General features: G+C 36.8%; 1 protein-coding gene and 1 non-coding gene across 3 annotated transcripts in view; both read right to left on the minus strand.

The window, feature by feature from the left end:
- CNTNAP2 (contactin associated protein 2) overlaps positions 1 to 13,873 on the minus strand; it is a 2,064,798-nt gene that overhangs the window by 1,007,705 nt on the left and 1,043,220 nt on the right. The window lies entirely within an intron of this gene.
- LOC118901405 lies at positions 12,989 to 13,095 on the minus strand. Its single transcript, XR_005021378.1, has one exon. It is a non-coding gene; the product is annotated as a U6 spliceosomal RNA (small nuclear RNA).

The raw sequence follows: 13,873 nt of genomic DNA on the forward strand, positions 1-13,873 counted from the left end.
AATGAAAACCAAATGTACTTTATAATTTTTACCTCAAAAATATATAAACATTTGGGCTTCCCTGGTGGTGCAGTAGTTGAGAATCTGCCTGCCAATGCAGGGGACACTGGTTCGAGCCCTGGTCTGGGAAGATCCCACATGCCGTGGGGCAACTAGGCCCGTGAGCCACAACTACTGAGCCTGCGCGTCTGGAGCCTGTGCTCTGCAACAAGAGAGGCCACGATAGTGAGAGGCCTGTGCACCGCGATGAAGAGTGACCCCCACTTGCCACAACTAGAGAAAGCCCTCGCACAGAAATGAAGACCCAGCACAGCCAAAAATAAATATAAATAAAAATAAATTAAAAATAATAATAATAATTACCCTTTAAAAAAAAAAAGTACCAACTTTAAAATATATATATATATAAACATTTTAAATCAGATAAAAGGAATGATAATATTCATTTTTAAATTCATCTAAATTTTATCCAATGACCACTTTATACTTTGTTTACTGCATTATCAAACAATGAGAAACCCAATATAGAACATACCATTATTTGCTACTAAACAGGGGAAACCCAATGAGACTCTGTATTATTATGTTTAACTTTTTGATATCAATATTTTAGGAAGTTAAAACACTTAAAATAACTAATCCAAGACTAAATTTTCATGTAAAAACCTCTAAAAATTGTTTCAACCATTACTGATTCCCAGCCGAAAGCCAAAGATCATTATACTTCAAAATCTCATTCAAAGATTTATGACCATTTTAATGATGACTGTTTTCTTGAGACAATCTTCCAAAGCAAGTATCTTTAGTAGTAATATGATTATGTGAATATCATCTTCACATTTTACAAAATTTTACAAAAGGAAGACATCATATTTTGTGAGTTGTGCATGTATCTACTTAGGGCAGATAAAGGCATATTAAGCAATGGTGGCTTAAATGGATTTCAGATCATAAGCAGAGAACTTTTATAATTTTTTTCATCTTTAAGATAAAACTTATTGAAGAAAATTTGGAAAACTAAAAAAGTATAATAAAGGAAAAAAAAGACTCATTACACCAAGAGACATTACACTTAGTATCTGATGTATTTTACTCTAGCTTTTATCATAAATAACTGCAAACCATTCAGATTGCTGTGATGCTATGATTGAAGGTGAAAAAGTATAAAAGGAAGAAGCAAGTGATCATCATCCGCTAAATTCTCTGATTTGTGCTGATGGAGATTTGGCAGCCTTGTCCTTTCAGTTTAACTTTTCAGAATCTAAGGAGAATAACATGGAAATTTACCTCCACTAGCCTAAGTTCTTCTAGAGTTTTATTCGGAACTCATTTATTGATCTCTTACCAGGTAATTGGCATTGTTTTAGGCACCAGGATATAACGGTGAAGAAGAAAAGGTCTTGCCCTCTTGGAGCTTATATTCTTATGTGCAGAGACAGACAATAGACAAATAATGAATAGGTTAACAGGTACAATTTCAGATGGTGATAAATGCTATAACAGAAATAAAACAGATGTTGTGATAGAGAGATTCATGGGATAAGACTGATTGACAAGGGAGAATTCTCTGAGGAGGTGACAGTGAATCTGAAACCTAAAACCTAAAGGATAAGAAGCCAGTCATGAGATAATTTGATGCAAAGGCCCTGAAGGGAGACACGCTTGTTGTACTTAAGTACCAGGCCCTAAGATAACTACAGTGGTTTGAGTACAGAGATTAAGGGGGAAGGATTGAGAAATGGGAGGAAAAAGATAGGCAATAGTATAATAAGTTAAGGGCCTTGTAAGCTGTAATTAGAAGATTAAATGTTAAGTGTGATAGAAAACCTATGTTTTATGCAGAAAGTGGCATGATGCTATTTTAAAGATATACGCTAGCTACTGTACAGTGAATGGTCTCAAAAAGTTTGCCTTATTGTACCATCTAATGAGGTTTAAATATCTTTACATACATTTTTATAATTGCTATGAAACATTTCCCTATATTTTATAAACTGGAGTGAGATGGCTCAGGAAAAAGAAATGAAAGATAAATGAGGAAGGCAAAATGTAGCTGAGACGATTTGGGGATCCAGCTAGGGATCTTTGACAAGAGGTGATCCCAAAGGTGGGCACTCCCTTGTTGTGCACAGCCTTACTATAATAGGCTGTTAAAACTGTTGATCCCCCATCTTCCCGGCTAGCATAACCCCACTCGTGAATACTAGAATGATTACAGAGTACCTTATCTCATCCATGTCCCAAAGGCACACTGTTCCTGTCCTCCTACACATCAGGGAGAAAATAGAGCTACAAGACACTATCAGTCAATGACTGTTTTTCTATTCTGTCCCATCGGTATTATAGAAGTGACGCAAAAAGAATACCTTCGAGAAAGAATACTAGGAACAGCATAAATGAAGATAATAATAGCAATTTAGCCCAGGTTAATTCTTGAATCCATTTTCTCATTTTTCTAAATTTTGATAATAAAATAAATTCAAAGCTTAAAATTAACAATTGTCAGAATTTAAGATTAGCTTTCTTTAAAACAGTACATATAACAAAATTCCCTCTTTTCTTCTAAATGTTTTTCAAAGTCTTGGTTTTATCATAACCATAGAGAGCTGTGAACGTAAGTGGCTTTGATTAAAACAGAACTTTTTTATACCTGTGTGTGCTGGATAACTCCAGTGAGAAAACTGTTCTTAATTTAGAGAAGTTATCTAGACATTCAGGGGTTCAGAAATTTCTGAGTTCAGAGGATAATCACGGGCAGAGTCCTGGCATGGAACAGATATCTTAAAATATTATATTCAGGTATAACATTTTATGATTTGAATATAAATCATTTTTAAATTGCATCATAAAAGTCATAATAAAACCATAGTTTCTCATTTCAAATAATTCTGCATTACTCCCCTTTAACAGAACTTTGTTTTTATACTTGCCACTGAATAATTTTCACCCTTTACTCAAAGGTAGGGTCTAGCTATTGTACCTAGGTCACAAACGTAGGCAAAGATTCAGTCCCTACCTTTTACAAGTAGTTGTTTTTCTGTCAACCTCTCTACTACTTGTTCTACTATGTGACTCCTAGTGTGAGAGGCAGCTTCTGTGTGTTTCAGCTCAGTGTCATTTCCTCCAACTGGACTACTAATGAGCACTGAACCATGAAGGGCATGTCCCCAGATATTTATAAACTACTCTCTGCTGCAATCTCCAAGTCAACAATCCTTTTTGAGTGTCAACTGCCTTTTGGTAGGTTTTCTCATCCCTTGTGGCAAAATGGGAGAGGAAAAATGCTACAGGTAAGCACATTGAAATCACACTTGTATAAAAAATGTTTCATATATATTTAGGTTACAAATTTATTCCATCCATCCTTTCTTGTGGATTTTAATCTGGACAAGATAAGCATCGGATAAGATTAAAAATTAAAAATAATATTTTAAAAATTAATATATTATTAGAGCATAAATTTTTTAAACCGCTGTTTTATTTTTTAGTGTGGTTTCATGGATTTGCATTAGGTACACAAGTTGTGTGTGTGTATTTGTATATATGTGTGCACATATGTGTGAAATTCACTACAGGACACATAAGATAGGAGTGCAGTGTGATACACTAAAATAGAGCCGGATTAGAATTTGGATAGCATGGACACTAATATTACATTTACCTCTCTGGCCCAGAAATCTTTATCAGTAAAATGAATGATTCATACCAGTTGATTACAAGATTCCTCTCAGCTCTAGACACTTAAGACTACAATACATTCATGTACTGCAAAGGGGAATAGAAAAACCAATGACAATGTATCAATTAAAAAACGTTATGCGGGGCTTCCCTGGTGGCGCAGTGGTTGAGAATCTGCCTGCCAATGCATGGGACACGGGTTCGAGCCCCGGTCTGGGAAGATCCCACATGCCGCGGAGCAACTAGGCCCGTGAGCCACAATTACTGAGCCTGCGCGTCTGGAGCCTGTGTTCCGCAACAAGAGAGGCCGCGACGGTGAGAGGCCCGCGCACCGCAATGAAGAGTGGCCCCCTGCTCGCCGCAACTAGAGAAAGCCCTCGCACAGAAACGAAGACCCAACACAGCAAAAATAAATTAATTAATTAATTAAAAATTTTAAAAAAAAAAGTTATGTGGAGCATATTAATAAAGCAAATACTGATATAACTGAAGTTGTATATTTTGGTCTATAAATCTGTACTTGTCCTGCTGGCTGACTCTAAGCATTAAACACAATGGTCATGGACCACTCAAAGTACATGGAAGAGACTTTGCCTGAGATGAAAAGAGAAGAATCCACGCTGAAAAGACAGACAGTCATTTGAATTTTGTACTATAGTGGACAGAAGATGGGGGCCACAGATAGCTTCATGGAAACATGAGAGTAAACTGATGGCACACCAACTTGGAGGGTGGATCCAGCACTGTGGAAGGAATTAGGATCTTTCACTGTTTCAATTCTGAAAGAGAATTCTTTGCCATTTCTGTGATTTAACGTAAGAGGTAGAGTCCCAGAAAATACTGGCAAATTGAAAACAGAAGTAAGGCTTTTGGCAAGAGCATCTGTCCTTTATTGCAGAAATTCTCTGGAATACTAATAAAGGATTAGGAAGAAGATGTCAAACAGCAGAATCCCACAAAGGCTGTTATCTGAGGGAATCTGTGGAGATTAGATGCCTTACAGTGCTAAAATTCTATATAAACATTTATCATTTTCTTATTAACAGGGCATATCCTATCTAAAGATAACATCAGAAATATCTATACATGGATTTTCTTCCATACCATATAGCACAATCGTGTTTTTTAGTAGTTATTTATTGAACATTGTTCAGCATTGGTTGCTATATAAGCAACCCTCTAGTTAAAATCAATTACTGACTTCAGAAGCAATCTGGAGTGTTGGTAATTGTCTGTCTCTTGATCTGAGTGAAGGTTACATAGATGTGTCCAATTTTTCAAAAACTTCATTAAGCTGTACATTCATGATATGTGCATTTTCTATACGAATAGTATATTTCAATAAGAATAAAGCAAGATAAGAGTCTATGTGATGTATAACCTAATTGAAATAAGTAAAACTGTAGACAATATTGAGGCCACTATTATCTTTAAAGAGTCAGGAGATAAATGCATACAGAAGCCATCAAAAAATTACGAAGTGTGCACACAGCTGTCGAATATGAAAACAACAGTAATTTAGCAAATCTGATAGCTATTAATGCCGTTAATTTAACATGAATTGTGATGTACAAGAAAAATAAAGATTACTGGGGGACTACAACCAGGTGAAGACTTCATAAAAATTCTGAGGTGACTTCAGGGCACTTTCAAGGGCTTTTAACTGTGATGTCATTTTTCACATTATGTCTAATTTCATTTCTAAACTTAAGGGCTTTCCTGTCTTTGATTAACTTATCAACCATGATTATGGCCCTTTCATGTCTCACAGATACAGGGAATGCACACTGCTTTCACTCATAAGAGAGAAAGAAAAACCCTCTGATATAAAAATATTCACTTTCTTTGTTTGCTTTCTCTCTAAATTTTATAGTGTCTACCACTTTCCCTTTAAAATTTTCACTTTTAGGCTTTGTTTCCATTTTTCTTGAGTTCACCATCTCTGTATCTTAGACTTAAAGGTAAAATAAAATGGTTCAAATATTCTAACGCTCAGATCTCATGAGCTCACCACTGTCACAGCTCACTTAGTTTGAGAGTTGTCACAATCTTGTTTCTGCTCTCAAACACCTGAGAGAGAATAATTTCATCAGAAACTATGGCTCACAACAGCAGTGATTCTCCATGAGAGGCCAAGCCTTTGCGGTTATAAATTTGAAAAAGCATATATGACTTGAGAAAAAAAAGTCACGTGGCTGGTAATGAATTTATATAGATTAGACTGTTTATAGAGTATACACAGAACATACTATATTCATATTACATACCATAAATACAAAGCACACTTCTAAGACTAATAGCTAAAGCCAGTGTACCCTTTGTAGGTAGCTCAGTCCTTAGTAATCGTACTCAGTATTCACACCTGCTAACAAACCCCCAAGGCAAGGCCACCGTCTCTGAAAAACGAGGAGGAATAAGAAGACAGACTTCAGGGAGAAGGTGGAATCTGATTAAGTAGCTCTTGGTCTGAAGTCGACTTTGGCCTCTAACCTCTCTCCTTTTGGAAGAAGGGGTTCTTTCCCTCCTTCAACAGATTTCACAGGAGGATATCTCTGCCCCCAGGTTTAGAAGGTGGTGAGCTCCAATAGCCAGTAGCCTACCTGCCCATGATATATCAATCAGAGTCAAGAGAGGGGGCTCTCGGTCAATTCACTGAGAACCAATTCTCTAAAAGTGATTGATCAAAAATAATTATCCAAAGAATCAATTCATGAACAACTAATTCACTAAATTCATCAAACTTACAAATTTATCAGGGAACTGTGTTAAGGAATATTCTTCTAGAATATATTCTGTGAATATGAATATATTCTTCCCATGAATATATTCATGAATATATTTCTCTTAAGTAGGTTCAATAAATGTGAATATATTAGTAGAATTTTAAGGGTTATTCAATTTATCAGAAGCTTAGGGTCACAGGTTCAGTGTTTTAATGAATATATTCATTAAGAACATATTCATGAAGAATATAGTTACGAACTAAATCATGCCATGAATACAGTGAAAGAGGATATAGTCAGTGAATTCCTTCATCCACTGACTCAATATTATGGTACAGGTAATGCCCTAGACATTAGGCTTACATCAAAATCAAAGCTCCTGGGCTTCCCTGGTGGCGCAGTGGTTGAGAATCCGCCTGCCAATGCAGGGGACATGGGTTCGAGCCCTGGTCTGGGAAGATCCCACGTGCCGCGGAGCAACTAGGCCCGTGAGCCACAATTACTGAGCCTGCGCGTCTGGAGCCCGTGCTCCACAACAAGAGAGGCCGCGATAGTGAGAGGCCCGCGCACCGCGATGAAGAGTGGCCCCCGCTCTCCGCAACTAGAGAAAGCCCTAGCACAGAAACAAAGACCCAACATAGCAATCAATCAATCAATTAATAAATCTTAAAAAAAAAAAAAAAAGCTCCTGACCTCGTAGAGCATAGATTATTAATACATCTATTGCCTTTAAAGAAGATTAGTCTTCAAAATAAGTTTTTCACAAATAGATTTTGTAAATTTTGTGAATTCACCTGCTTCCAAGGGAGATAATCATAAGTGATGTTGGGGACTCTTACATCACATGCTTATGATTTATTATAAAAATCTTGCACCAGAAGTTCATGATATTTGTCTTTATCAGCCTTTATTTATTATGAACTTTGAAGAAAGTTGTATGTGAACATTATAAAACAAATAACTAGTCATTCTGTGGATAACCAGAGCTACTCCCCACTTTGAAAATGAACAAATGAGTAAATCAAGACTCAAAAAGTGAAGAGTCCTGCCAATATCAAGCAATACTTCGCAAACTTGGAAATAAGACCCAGGGTTGTGGATTTCAAGTCAAAGATTTTTTTCCACTTTCCAGAGCTGCACTTATTATCAGTATTACAACTTTGCATTTTCCAAAATTTGAGTGTTGGTAACTGGGCTTAACACTGGTTATTAACTCAAATTTCTAAAATAACAACAAACAAGACACATTGCTATATTTAAAACAGACAGCCAACGAGGACCTACTGTATAGCACAGGGACCTCTGCTCAATATTCTGTAATAACCTAAATGGGAAAAGAATTTGAAGAATAGATGCATGTATATGGGCAACTGAATCACTCTGCTGTACGCCTGTACAACATTGTTTAAAAAAAAAGATATCTTAGTTTTTGTTTCATTAGATTTGTATTTCCCAGCAGCATTTTTTTAAGCAAATTATGGTACACATATAATACACCTGAGCAACTTCTATGTTAAAGCGTGAAAATAAGGTTAATGTGAGTGTAACAGTTACTGTTACTAACTCTTGTTTTTACTAAGCAATGAATAGCTTCATTCAGGAACACATTAGTCTTTTTTTGTTAGCTTCCTGAGAAAGAGAACAATGAAGCTGCTTGTGTTAAGCTTTGTGTGGCTTTTAAAAGAGAAAATGTTCTTTCCCAAAGGGCACTACAAAAAAAAAAAAAAAAAAAACCAAGCCGAACACTGTTATTCTGTGAGAAAGACATCAAAACAAAATGAAACTCTTGGCATTTTAGTGGACCCGTTTGCATTTTACTGAGCACGACTTCCACCGTGGTCGCTGGAAGAGATGCCTGAATATGAGGCAGATCTGCCAGAGGCTGTCTTACCTGTTTTTGTCTCTGAACTGAGCAAAGGCACAAAAGGGCTTCTGTTACTATTTTCCTGTGCACAAGTCAGTTGTTTATTTCTTCCCAACGAGTTCTCAAAAAGAATTCGAACAAACAGGAATTGGACACTGGGCCCTCTTTTCACTATTGATTTTGTCTGTTTATAAACAGAGGTTTTTCAACGTTGGCCATGTCGCGGCTCAAACAAAAACGTATGGTTACACGGGACATAGTTTCCAATCAGCTCTGTTCATTGGGAAAACAATCAAACACTATTTACATCGTTTAAAAAAAGGGAATGATCACTTTGTTTCCGTGTGGAGTTGAATTAGTTCATCGTGCTACACACGTATTAAGAACAAATCCTATCCCTTTACCCAGGCGGTGCCTGCACCTGTGAGGACAGACCTCTTTCCAACACCTTGTAAATATTAACATATTCCACTCTGACTAATAAAGCTTAGTAATAACGTCACCGCTGTAAGGATGGCGTCATCAATGATTTCATTCTTGGAGCATTTAAACTGGCTAAACCGGCGCAGCCCGTTAACAATTCTCGGGAAATAAAAATAGAATCTGGGTAACAAGATAAAGCCTAACCTTTTTTCCTCTTTTCCTTTGCGCTTAGTCTAGTTTCATTTGCTCACAGGAACCGCGAGCAGAGGCCTCGCTCCCCGGCACCTCAGAACGGCGTTCCTGGTGCAAAATGGCTGCTGCCGTCACCTCAGCTCCGCGGGCCGTGCGCAGAAGCTCTGCGCACGACACCTCCGTTCAAGATGGCCGCGGCAGCGGGCCTGCGCAGAGACGCCACACCCAGCCCTGGGAGCTGGGTCAGTGAGCAGCCCGCCCCGCCTACCCCGGAAAACTCCGCCCCTTTCCCTGCGGAAGAGATTAAAGCAGGCCCGCCCACAGCCTGGCGGGTAGGGGAGAGCATGTGCTCTTAGAGCACAGCTACCAAACTCAGGCTCGTTTTAGTGGTGCGGGCGACATGGGGCAGGAGGATCCTTGTTGACTCTGGAAGGTTATTAACAAGCTGACCAGGATTATAAATGAGTAGTTCGTGGTATGAGGGTGGATCTTCTTGGGACTGGTGTACATAGCAACACGAGGAGTCCAATTAGCATGAGTTTTCTTTTTAATTAGGCACTGTATAATCAAAACTATAATTTAGCTCCTATTATCTAATGACAATGAGGTATTAAGAAGGTAGAATAAGTCTCTCCCTCAGGGAAGTTAGGTGCTAGATGAAAATATGTTCTATATGATTATTATATCCTATTGGCATAAACGTAAAGAATACTGACAATGAAACTGGGAGGATCTGGTGCCTAATTTTATCAAATATTTACTGATGTCTACTACAAAAAACCATTCATTTTCATCAAGATTTATCTTCTCTGGTTTGAATCGATGTTTTAGGAATGAATGATAGTCTCACCTTCAGCTGTTCAAGAAGTTAAATCGTGATCTACTTTTTCCTTTGAAAAGATAATTTTTAATTGAATCATATTTTTAAATTTATTTATTTATTTATTTATTTTTGGCTGTGTTGGGTCTTCGTTTCTGTGCGAGGGCTTTCACCAGCTGTGGCGAGCAGGGGCCACTTTTCATCGCGGTGCGCGGGCCTCTCACTGTCGCTGCCTCTCCCGTTGCGGAGCACAGGCTCCAGACGCGCAGGCTCAGTAGTTGTGGCTCACGGGCTTAGTTGCTCCGCGGCATGTGGGATCCTCCCAGACCAGGGCTCGAACCCGTGTCCCCTGCATTGGCAGGCAGACTCCCAACCACTGCGCCACCAGGGAAGCCTTTGAATCATATTTTTAAATATTCATCCTGTGCAGAACTTTTTAATGCATTATCTGAAATTCAAGTATATCTATCACTAATAAATTTATGTACATTATAACAACATGTTGAAATGTAGATAAGTATTACTAACATATTTGGCATAATACAAAGATAAGGTTCAGAGTGATTAAATTTGGAGTTAGTTATTTAATCATCTTCATTATAATTCTTATTTCAAGTATATATTTTTGGATGTGTCTAGCAAGCTATGTATAATGATCTATATTCAAGATAGAAGCTAATTTGTACTTATTGACTTTTACAGTAAAAAAAAATGTAAGCTCCATTCTGTTAGAAGGGCAAGGTTATAAAATCCTATAGATGCAAAATTATAAATTTCACTTATTCATAATTTTAGTATCATTTTTAAGGTAATTGAGCAAGTTTTATTACTTAATACTTTATGAAAACATTGAAATACTTTTAAAGGATTAATTATAAAACAAAATTTTATTGCTATATTATGGAGAAAATCATCATGCTTTTATTAATTTTCAGTAGGAATGTTTCATTTTCCTTTATAAAAATGAAAATTTCATTCAATATAAAATTGTATAAAATGTTGTTTTTCATTTCAATCATTGAATCACTTGATTTTATACCTACCGAGGTCATGGTTGAGAGAAATGGTAACTTTTTTCTGCTACATTTGTAAGGAGGTGAATGATTAAGGAGGAAATAAGAATGATGCTGCCTCCAAGAAAACATGAATGATTTTACTCATTCAACAGGTATGTGATTTTTCTGTAGTTACAAATTCTGTTGAATGTAGGGGATAGGGATTATTTGGAACATTATCCTCGACTTTAGAGATACTTACTGACTTTTGGAGGGTACATGTATGTAAATTAAGTAAATATTGCCTAGTGCTAAAATAAAGAACTGACAATTAACTTTGGAATGGATGGCTTACTGTGTTTTTCTTTCTTTGTTTAATGTTCAATTTATTAAACTCATGAATCTAATACCCCAAACTGAAAATGAATTTTTTCTTGGGGCCTTTAAATATTGATTACAGATTTATTAAGCATATCATTTTAAACAGTTTAAACTAACTGTAATTATATATTTAGAACAGCTGATCCTTTTAAACACTTCGAAACCATAATTCACAAACATATAAAACAAAGGCTATATAACTTGTTATAGTTTCACTTAAATTTACTCTAAAGCATCAATATCATAGGTTTAATGTCTTTCTTATTTCTCTTCTTATTTTTCTCTATTTGTTTTTAGATACCCTCAGAGTTTCAGCATTATTAATTTTATTCCTTTCCTTGGGTCATAAAATTCTTACCAGATCCTGAAGAAAAGATTACCTTATCAGAACTGCCTAGATCGCAGAACTTTGGTTTATTGACTGACTAATTCTTGATCATACTTGTTTGTTTCTCTCAAGGTGGTTCTAACCCAAACCACCTTTCTATATTAAGCTTTTCTATAAAAGCTTAACTATAAAAATTAACTATAATTTTCTATAGTTAAATTACATCTGTTAATGCCAGTGCGACTATTTCAGGCCTTATCTTATGCCTAGGGTTTTAATTTTGCAACCTAGTATTTATCTCTGATTTTTTTAAAAAAAATATCACTTGGCCATTGTTATATATAACCTATTATCTTATCATAATCAAGTATTGATTTTTGTCTCTTAGCTTTAAAAAGTTACACCTCCCTTATTAGCACTGAGATTTAATCCCCTAGGGGTTGAGAGATTAAGTCTGTGTAGTTAGTGTTCCTCTGTAGGTCATCTGGCAAACACTGTGGAACCCCCTTTCTGGTTGGTTATTGTGGGCACCCGCCCAAACTGAATAGTCCTTCCTGTTCTTGGCATCTACATTTTCTGGGGCTTTTTTTTTTTTTAATTAATTAATTACTTTTATTTATTTATTTATTTATTTATTTTGGTTGTGTTGGGTCTTCGTTTCTGTGCGAGGGCTTTCTCTAGTTGTGGCAAGTGGGGGCCACTCTTCATCGCGGTGTGCGGGCCTCTCACTGTCGCGGCCTCTCTTGTTGCGGAGCACAGGCTCCAGAGGCGCAGGCTCAGTAGTTGTGTCTCACGGGCCTAGTTGCTCCGCGGCATGTGGGATCCTCCCAGACCAGGGCTCAAACCCGTGTCCCCTGCGTTGGCAGGCAGATTCTCAACCACTGAGCCACCAGGGAAGCCCCTCTGGGGCTATTTGACTTACAGTGTCCAGTGTTTATTCTTAACAGATAAAGCAGACATGTGACTGTGCTTTATAAACATACAAAATTCATGGAAGAAATATCAAACCCTCTGAATTATTAAAATCAATAAAAAATAAACATGATCTATTATAGTCACTACTTTCTATTACAGTCATCTTTCGGGCAAGCTTCATAATAACTTTTCTATTTTGAGTCATTTTGAGTTCATGGTCTTTCACAAAACTCATCTTGTCCTGTAAACCATGATGAAGATTATGATGGTGATGGTGGTAGTGATGATGATGGTGGCGGTGCTTTTGATGCTCAAATTGTAACTTCATCCTAAGAGATGCATCTTTTTTTAAATGGGCAAGAGTAAACTATAGTGTTTAAGGATGCACATTTGGGTGATAAAACCAAAAAAACAAAAAGCAAGAAAGTCATTATTATAAAAGTGAGGCTATGAAGAAGGGGAAGGGGGTGTGACCAGAATGAAGCTCATGGAAGGAGCTTATGGAACAGGAGGCAAAGTCCTATTTTTTGACCTGGGCAAATATTTGATTTGTGTGTGTGTTATATCTGCTCTATTTGTATAATAGTAATTTTATTTAAAAAACTGTCACCATATGGTCACTGGGGGTCCCTTTATGTTGACTCCTTTATCCTTTATACACTGCCCCTAAAAATTATGGAACGCTTCACGAATTTGCATGTTATCCTTGCGCAGGGGCCACGCTAATCTTCTCTGTATCGTTCCAATTTCAGTATATGTGCTGCCGAAGCGAGCACTGGCTTACTTTCTTTTGAGGGGATTAGGGAGGAGTTTCATGAAAACTTCATGGAAGAGTTGCTATTATTGGAAATGGATGGTAAGGCTACTTGAGATGAAGGGATTGTTAAGAATAAAGGAATGGAAGTTTAGCAGGTTATTTTGTTTGCATGATTTCTGCCCCTTCCTGAGCTCCTTGAACACATAAATGAATATATATATATTCATGAATCCCCAGAGCTAAAATGCTCACTGTATGTTTGCTGAATGAACAAATGGACTACGTGTCCTTCAGTAAGAGCCCTTTGCATGCAGGAGATATGACAAGAGGTACTGGTTGAAGACAACTCATGAAGGACTCTGAATTTCAAGTTAAGAAGTTTGAACTTCATTCAGAAGAAGTTTATGAAGTGAAGAAGTGGCATAATTAGAGATTTCTTGAGAAGGTAAATCTAGCAGCTATGGACTGTAAGTAAAACAGAGACTTGTAAAGCAATTATACTTCAATAAAGATGTTTAAAAAAAAAAAAAACAGAGACTTGTTACATCCCCACAATAAAGATGTTTAGCATGTGCATGTGCAAAATTTTAAGATAAATTTATATTAATTATACTTAGAAACCTGAATTATCTCCACTCAAAACCAAAAATCAGAGGGAGACAACTCAGAAGTTCAAATAGGATTAAGCTAGAACTGTTTTATTCCCATTTTGATACTCCATTCCATGATTTATTTCTGAAAAACTAAACTCATCCAGTCTTATCCTTACCTCAGTAATGTTATGGCCCTTCTCTTTT

Source organism: Balaenoptera musculus, chromosome 9 (assembly GCF_009873245.2).
Source record: "Balaenoptera musculus isolate JJ_BM4_2016_0621 chromosome 9, mBalMus1.pri.v3, whole genome shotgun sequence".
Taxonomy (NCBI): domain Eukaryota; kingdom Metazoa; phylum Chordata; class Mammalia; order Artiodactyla; family Balaenopteridae; genus Balaenoptera; species Balaenoptera musculus.